We start from the raw sequence: 8839 nt of genomic DNA on the forward strand, positions 1-8839 counted from the left end.
GAGATATGTACCTGAATGGCACAATGATGAAAAGCTTATAACTCTGTTCTAGTTAATAGAAATAACCATGAGTTAAACTCTGCCCCCACCCCACCATCAAGAGGCTCTTTCATAATAAATGTTGGACTATTCCACCTTCAGACTTTTCACTCTTCTAGCTCCAAACTCTAGCATTCTTATTATTACTACTTACACCCTTTCTACTCTTTGATATCCTTGTATATAGCCCAGATGATTTCCTTTGAGCTTCAGGTATGAAGCCACTGACAAAAAAAATGTTTAAATCTGTTCTCCCAGGAGCTTAAACATCTTATCTTTATGACAACTCCTATAAATCTTAAAAAATGATCATTAAATATTGATTTACTCAATTAATTATAAAAACTTTAGAGGTCTAGTATTTGGTCATGTATACTATTTAAAAAATACATCAACAGAAAACTTTCTGAATGTCACTAGACAGTGAATTAAGCAAACCTTTGCTGAAGCTTAAATTGTGGTACAGAAATACATTTCAATTGATTTAAGTCCAACACCATGAAGAGAGAAATTATGGCACCAAAATTTTCCCTCCTCTATCATACACACTACGATTAATTTAGATTACTATTCAATCTATAGTTTTCATTTTTCTAGGCTTTGTTCCATACAAATTTGTGCCGTTTTTCAACATTAAATAGAAGTCTTAAATCTATTGGGGGCGGGGGGTGGAAATCAGACCTCAAGCCAATAAATGTTGATCAAATCTACTGGGACACTGTTCAAGAGCAAAATCCACTTTGAGCATTGGTCCTCATAATAGCACCAAAACATAAGGTACTGGGTGCTAATTACAGAATCAGACTGATCCATTGATTGAAATTTCTTCAGTGAAGCTTTGAATCAGCAACATGTTTAAAAGTCAAAAGTGTTCCAACCACTTGATTTCAAACCAAGTAGAATTTATGTTTAGAAACACTAAAAAAGAAGTGTTTCATTTATAAATACAGAAGGAACAAAAACATCACTTCATCAATCCAGAAAGAATCAAAACTTGTTTGAGGACAAGAAGAAATACAAAATTGTGTCAACTTTGCTCATTTATCAGCTGCTGAATTGTCCGTATTAGCAAATACAGCTAAAAGGCTAAAAACTCTTTTAAGCCTGTATTTCTAGGCATTTCCCATTGACCATTTTGGAATTTTGTGTGTTATGTTTTACGGATAGCATTCTGCTTCACTGTGTAGTATGTCTGAATAACCTAAACAGTTCTCATTCATCACTTGATGTTACTCCATGGAGAAAGAAATGCCAGTAAGAGGAACTGTCAGAACACTATCACATGCATCACAAAGTCACAGAACTTTTTAAGTCACAAGACGGCAAAGACATCAGTTCTGCTTTGAACCAAAGTTTATGGCATTTTATTAATAGAAATTAGTGGAAATGGCTACAGAAGTAAAAGTTAAGGTGAATCATCTGAGCTAACTTGACTTGTTGAATCCAATACAACCTTTATCTTAAATCTCCTTGCTAACAAATTTAGTGATAATTCTTTTATACTACTACTTAGCAAGTTAATAAAGGCATGGTACTAATGAGAAGCTAATCTCATTTAATGGGGGGCACAGAATGGCATACAGTTTCCATACAGTTCTGCCAGTATTCCCTAGTATCAATCTACACCTTCTTTGCTAATCAACACCAGCTTATTCCAAAAGAGCTCATGGTAACGAAACATGCCAAACTCCCTTGACCTTAAAAGAAAATTAAGCCCAGGGTCCATCCCCCATCCCCCCTCTAGGGTATAAGGTTAGTGTAAACCCACAGTGTAACAGTGTATTGCTTTATGGAGGGGGTGTGGTTGGGAGGGAGACACCGTGGTGAGGAACGAATCAGTTAAAGTCATACCAGTATAGGAAACAGTGAGATAGTAATACACGAAATGGATAACTGCAGTCAATCTCGTAGAGGACTCAACTCGTGGAAGAACTTTGATTGGTGCTGCAAAAACATCTGTATGAAGTAGAAATTGGTTTCAATAACATTAGTAGAGAATATGTTCTAGCAGGTGGAGGTAACTGGATGCAAAATCCTGGTAGCAATTGAATAGAACAGTCCCAGATGGCTAGGCTGATGCCAACACCTAATGAGGACGAAAGCCTTGTCTGTGGGGAATTTTGGATGATACCTGGAGAAATATTACACTGTGCATAAACCAGATTGAATTGTTTTCGCAAGTGTTGTAAAGTTTCATATAGTGAAAGGTTTTTTCTACATGCACTTCAATTTCACAGCAAGAGTGGCATAGGATACCTAAACACAGAAGAGAGCATTCATGCAAGATATCTAACTCCTTGATATAATAATGCATACAATTCAAAATGATTACACTATCATTACATCTAGGGCTTTCTGCACCTACAAGGGGGTGGTTATGGAAAGCATGGCCCTTGGTATCAATATCTAAAAAGCAGCCACCGCCTTCTTCTATGTGTGTTTTCTTTTTGCTTTTTTCCATCATTTTTCTAAATTAACTCTGCTGTTGTTGATGCTTCTTAGCAAAACTGGTAAAAACAAAATTGTTATCACTGAATAGAGCATTCTGGCAATCAAGACCTTTAAAACCTTAAGTCTTCTGGGGTGAAGAAAGCACTGTGCGACATTTAGAACTCTGATTTGCAAACAAGGTGGTCACAAATTTTCCTGGCTTGAAGACTTTCACAACTTTCCTGATCAGGTCATCATAGGAGGTCTGACTTAAGTTTGTTTCAAAGCTAACATAAGAAAATTCTGGTTCTGGAGTGATGTGGATAGATGTGGATAGTCCAGTAAATTCCATCTGATTTCATTCCATTCATTGAATACCCACAAGGATCGAACAGTGTGGCATCAATGACAGAACCTGGTATCAGATCACAAATTCTACTCTCATGAGTGACATCCTTTGCAGTAACACCATCTTTCATGTAGCACTGGTCCATAACTGCTGGGTCAAGCTCACTCATCAGAATTTCCAGGGTTTGATATGGCTGATTGATTCCTCGACTCTCTGGGAAATCCAAAGTATACAAGTACCAACAATCAGAATTCATGTGTCCCATACAATATGCAGCTCCATTTGGGAAAATTGCATTAAGAAACTCTATTTCTTCCTGGAAATTCCCGTGTGGGGACCCTTGGTGAGAAGGCTTCATGAAATTCTTACGAAAATAAAAGAAGCTTTGAATTGAGTGAAACCCATTGTAATCCCTAGCAAGTTTCAACAGAGGAACGGGCGCTTTCAGCAAGAGGGTGGTACCACATGTCTTCAAAATGAAACATCTCTTGGAGGCAAACATGCTACTCTCACTGAGTACATAAGCTTCCTGCTTGTCAGTTTTTGTCACACTTATGACTGAACATTGCACATCCTTCAGAAATATGTCCCACTTGTATCTTGGGATGGTGCGAAGATCCCCAGATCCTTGGGTTGCGTCAGGTTGCTGCCGGGAGAACCAAACCTCCAGCAGCTTCTCCGTCCCTTCGAAAAAATGTGCAGCTTCCATCACCGTGAGACTAGCGAACAACCAAAAACCACAGAAAATCAAGTAAATTAAATCTCTTCTCCCAGCGCTGCCACTGCTGCTGCGGATTGTTCCAGCTGTGTTACTAAAGTTCAGGTTCCTTTTTTGCTATAATTTTTTTTTTTTTTTTTTTTTTTTTTTGCAGTACACGGGCCTCTCACTGTTGTGGCGTCTCCCGTTGCGGACCACAGGCTCCGGACGCGCAGGCTCAGCGGCCATGGCTCACGGGCCCAGCCGCTCCGCGGTATGTGGGATCTTCCCGGACCGGGGCACGAACCCGCGTCCCCTGCATTGGCAGGCAGACTCCCAACCACTGCGCCACCAGGAAGGCCCCTTTGCTATAATTTTATGTTAACTTTTTTTGTTTTTTTTTTAAAAAAAGGGTTAGTAAAATTTTCCCAGCTTCTTTTTTTTTGTGAGCGAAAGTTGAACGTGAGTCTGTTGGAAATAGAGGCTGATACAGCTCAGTCTCTTGTAGTCTGCTGTTTCCCCATTAGAGAGAGTAGAGTGAGCGCTAGCTAATGTTGCTGGCCATACTGTGGGAGCCTGCTGATTTGTTTTTTAAGCTATTTGGATTTTCTGAATCCAGATTCTTTAAATTGTAATTTACGCAACACTAATTCATTTCTTCAACTACCTTTAATTTCTTTTATTTTGGGGGTTGCTTTTATTCACCTCTGTGTGTAATCTAAAGGAGTTCCTTGTTAATTCAACAAGTGTTTTGGGAGGGGTACATGCCGTGTACCAGAAACTGTGGTAGAGGCTGGGGATATAATGAGAGTAAAGACAGGGGGGCCAAATCCCCCTGGAAATGATGGGCTCCTGGGAGAATACAGGCCTCAGGTAATATTGTATCAGCAGAATCTAATCTTGTCGGTTCTGTCTCTGGAGTGAGGGCACTATCTCTGTGAGGCCCAGAGCAGCCAGGGACTGGAGTTTCGAGGGGACTGTGGAATCTGAGGATGTATAAAGGCTGCCCCTTCAGCTGTTGTAGCTTTGCAGAAATGCAGTGGGCATCACAGGAGGATTGAGGATGGTTAAGAGTGGCCTATTCTTTTACCAAAGACCTCATGCTAGGGCCAGAACTAGGGTGAAGTGAGTGAGATACTTGGTCTCGGGCAGAAAATTTACAGAGGTGCCAAAAAATCCCTCGGTAATCAGGATTCAACAGAACCAGGATTAGGGTGAGGGAGGGAGGTGAGCTGTGCGTGGGATCTTTATTTAAAATTTTGATATTTTCTTCATCATGGCCATTTGGATACTTTGTTCATCATGGATAAATTACTTTTTTTAGCAATATATTTTTAAAATTTTATTGAAATATAGTTGACTTACAGTGTTGTGTAAGTTTCTGGTACAGCAAAGTGATTTAGTTTTATGTATATATATATTCTTTTCCATTGTGGTTTATTACAGGATATTGATTATAGTGCCCTGTGCTATACAGTAACACCTTGTTGTTGATCCATCCTATATATACTAGTTTGCATCTGCTAATCCCAAACTCCCAATCCTGCTCTCCCCCACACCCCTCCCCCTTGGCAACCACAAGTCTGTTCTCTATGTCTGTGAGTCTGTTTCTGTTTCGTAGATATGTTCATTTGTGTCATATTTTAGATTCCACATATCAGTGATATCATTTGGTATTTTTCTTTTTCTTTCTGACTTAACTTCGCTTAGTATGATCATCTCTAGTTCCATCCATGTTGCTGCAAATGGCATTATTTCATTCTTTTTTATGGCTAATATTCCATTGTGTATATGTATGTAGCACATGTTTATCCTTTCATCTGTCGATGGACATTTAGGTTGTTTCTGTGTCTTGGCTATTGCAAATAGTGCTGCTGTGAGCATAGGGGTGCATGTATCTTTTTGAATTATAGTTTGTCTGGGTATATGCCCAGGAGTGGGATTGCTGGATCCTATGATAACTCTATTTTTAGTTTTTATAGGAACCTCTATACTGTTTTCCATAGTGGCTGGACCAATTTACATTCCCACCAACAGTGTAAGAGGGTTCCATTTTCTCCACACCCTCTCCAACATTTATTATTTGTAGACCTTTTAATGATGGCCATTTTGACTGGTGTGAGGTGGTACCTCATTGTAATTTTGATTTGCATTTCTCTAATAATTAGTGATGATGAGCATCCTTTCCTGTGCCTATTGGCCATCTGTATATCTTCTTTGAAGAAATGTCTATTTAGGTCTTCTGCCCATTTTTTGATTGGGTTGTTTGTTTTTTTGTTATTGAGTTGTATGAGCTGTTTGTATAGTTTGGAAATTAAGCTCTTGTCGGTTGCATCATTTGCAAATATTTTTCTTCCATTCTGTAGGTTGTCTTTTTTGTTTATGGTTTATTTCCTTTGCTGTGCAAAAGCTTATAAGTTTGATTAGGTCCCATTTGTTTATTTTTGCTTTTATTTCTATTGCCTTGGGAGACTGACCTAAGAAAAACATTGGTACGATTTATGTCAGAGAATGTTTTGCCTATGTTCTCTTCTAGGAGTTTTGTGGTATCATGTCTTATATTTAAGTCTTTAAGCCATTTTGAGTTTATTTTTGTGTATGGTGTGAGGGTGTGTTCTGACTTCATTGACTTACATGTGGCTGTCCAACTTTTCCAACAGCACTTGCTGGAGAGACTGTCTTTTCCCCATTGTATATTCTTGCCTTGTTTGTTGAAGATTAATTGTCCATAGGTGTGTGGGTTTATTTCTGGGCTCTCTATTTTGTTCCATTGATCCATATGTCTGTTTTTGTGCCAATACCACATTGCTTTGATTACTGTAGCTTTGTAGTATTGTCTGAAATATGGACAATTTAAATTTTATATTTCAAAAAATACTGCATTAAAATGTTACTTCTCTTGATTGCTAAGATTTTGGAAGGCTCCTTAAATTTTGTGCCCAAAGCAAGTGCCTAACTTTCCTCACCCTGGTCCCAGCCTTATCTCACAATGTAGTGGTAAGTCACAGCACTTTATTAAGAAATGTTTGCAATGCATCATTTTTATAATTTAGTTTATATAGGATATGAACTCTTTTGATAAATATGTTGCATAATATTTTTATATATATAATTTTTTGTATATATAATTAATTTGACCTCATGGAATACTTAAAAAGTGTAAGGTCATTATAATTTTGAGTCAGTAGACATGAGACACAGAGAGAGAGTATGTGTCTGCACATCGTTTTTTGACTCAACACCTCTCTGTTTGGCTGGGGAATCCTCTGCACTGCACCACATCTGGCTCTGAGGTTTAGTGGCTGTCTCCATCTGCACTGGGTGGCCACAAAGAGCAGGTGAAGAAGACACTAACTGTGTGCCTGGTGGGGTGGCCTTGCCTGGAGACGAGACCACTGTGCTTTTTCCATTTCCCTGTCCTTCGTGGAAGCCCTCAACCTCACCTCTGGCTTTATGTTCCCCTCATCTCCTCTTATCGCTCCATGTCCCACCTCTCTGTTTTCTCCTCTCCCTAATCTACTTGTTCCCTGGTCTCCCCAACACCAGACTTTGCTCTGGGTTTCATCCCTGACTTCTCTGTCACTGGCATATATCTGTCTCCCACACGATTTCTCCACCATCTGGAACAAGTTCTAGAAGCCTAATTAACTTGTAAAGTGTGTTCAGTTTGGATGGCAAAACCTATCTTTCTTCCCTGTGACTGGAACCTCCTGACCTTTCCTCATAAAACACTCATGTCCTACTTGCTACCCGTGCTCAGTTGTCGTTAGTTTGTGTTGACAGTTTATTGTTTACTGCTGACCCTTGTCCATCCACAATTACTATGGTACGTAGCAACCTATTTATTTCAGAGTTAAATGTGTAGAATAAAAACAAAACCAGAAAGTTCCACATGCTAGGGAGAAAAATCCCAGTTTTTAAAATATAACCTATATTCATATATGTATGAATCCTATTGTAATTTATTTCTCTAAATTAGTGAGTAGATCTCTTAAATATGTCCAGATAATAGTTAGTAATCCTTGGCTTTTTAGATCTCTCAGGCTCTAAAAATTATGCATGTGAATAAACAAATATCTAATGCAAATTTTTCATAGAAGCAAAAATTAACCAAAGAAAGATACATTGCAGCAATTAACTAAATAAATGCCTTAAAGTATTGACCATAAATGAGGATGATTCACTCTTTCAAAATATCCTGGACTTCAACATAAAATGAATTTTTATTTATGAAACTTGAGTGACCAAATCATAACTTGGGAATTAAAATAATGAAGGGAAAAATAGTTTGGTATGTAGCAGCATGGGGTGAGGGTGAGGAGACCAACGTCTTTCTTTTAGTCATTGCCACTGATTGCAGACTAAGCTTGGGCAAGATATGTACCGGGTAGATGCCTCATGCTGATAAGTGAAGATGAGGGCTAAAATGAATGGCTTCTACCCAGTAATCACTAAAGCTGATTTAAATCAGATCACACAGCTATAACCTTATATTTAAGGAAATAATTTATCTCTGGTTGCATTCCTGTTATGAATTTAAATAGCAAGGGACTGTCATTTGCTTTTAAAAGTTGAAAGGCCAGCACAAAGATGCAGAAAGGAAAAAAATGTACAGCGTGCTCCATAAGAGGCCAAGAAGTTTGGTATTGCTTTCAGATACAAGTACTTAATCTTCTGTGTAGATATGTAATCTTTAGACTGAAGATAACCTACATTTTTATTAATTTCCATATTCCTCTTATGGTTCTGTGGGATTCATATCTTTTGAGAGCATGAACTAGGAATGAAAATATATTTATTTGTAGAAGCATGCCCTGGACAGTTTGGCTTTGGATTAATTGATGCATTTTATGAGTCAAATTATCCAGGACTTTATCCTGAGTTTCTTCAGAGAAGTGAAGGAAGGCAAAAATAACACTTCTCTGGTGCTTTGGGATCCTTGGTAAGAAGCTATGTGAGAAGCACAAAGTATCGCTCTCATTTGGCAATTGTGATTCTAAGGCATATTGAAGCAGACACCCGAGTGCTCCAAATGACAAGATAATCCAGATAAACTTTACGTGTCTTGCAGCTTTTGAAGTTTCTAAAGCCAAAGAGAGTGAAAGGATAAAAGACAAACCAAGTTCCTAAGTTAGTTCATATCATACACTTAGTGTGTCTGCTTCCTATGACTCCTGGCTGCCAGCAACAAATACTCCAGCCAAGCACCTCGAGTCAGTGTATCTGCATGTGGACAGTTCTATAACACATATGTGCCACGGATTACAAAAATGAGACTGTCTTCTTATGTAACTTGCTTTATTTTAATGAACATAGTACTGAGT

General features: G+C 38.4%; 1 pseudogene across 1 annotated transcript; it reads right to left on the minus strand.

Annotated features, from left to right (window-relative positions):
* Positions 1 to 2512: 2512 nt before the first annotated feature.
* LOC307189054 (S-adenosylmethionine decarboxylase proenzyme-like) lies at positions 2513 to 4527 on the minus strand (annotated as a pseudogene). The gene is made up of 2 exons: positions 3412 to 4527; positions 2513 to 3051 (listed from the first exon to the last, which is right to left on the minus strand). The product of its transcript is annotated as an S-adenosylmethionine decarboxylase proenzyme-like (transcript).
* Positions 4528 to 8839: the final 4312 nt, after the last annotated feature.

Source organism: Stenella coeruleoalba, assembly GCF_951394435.1.
Source record: "Stenella coeruleoalba genome assembly, chromosome: 7".
Taxonomy (NCBI): domain Eukaryota; kingdom Metazoa; phylum Chordata; class Mammalia; order Artiodactyla; family Delphinidae; genus Stenella; species Stenella coeruleoalba.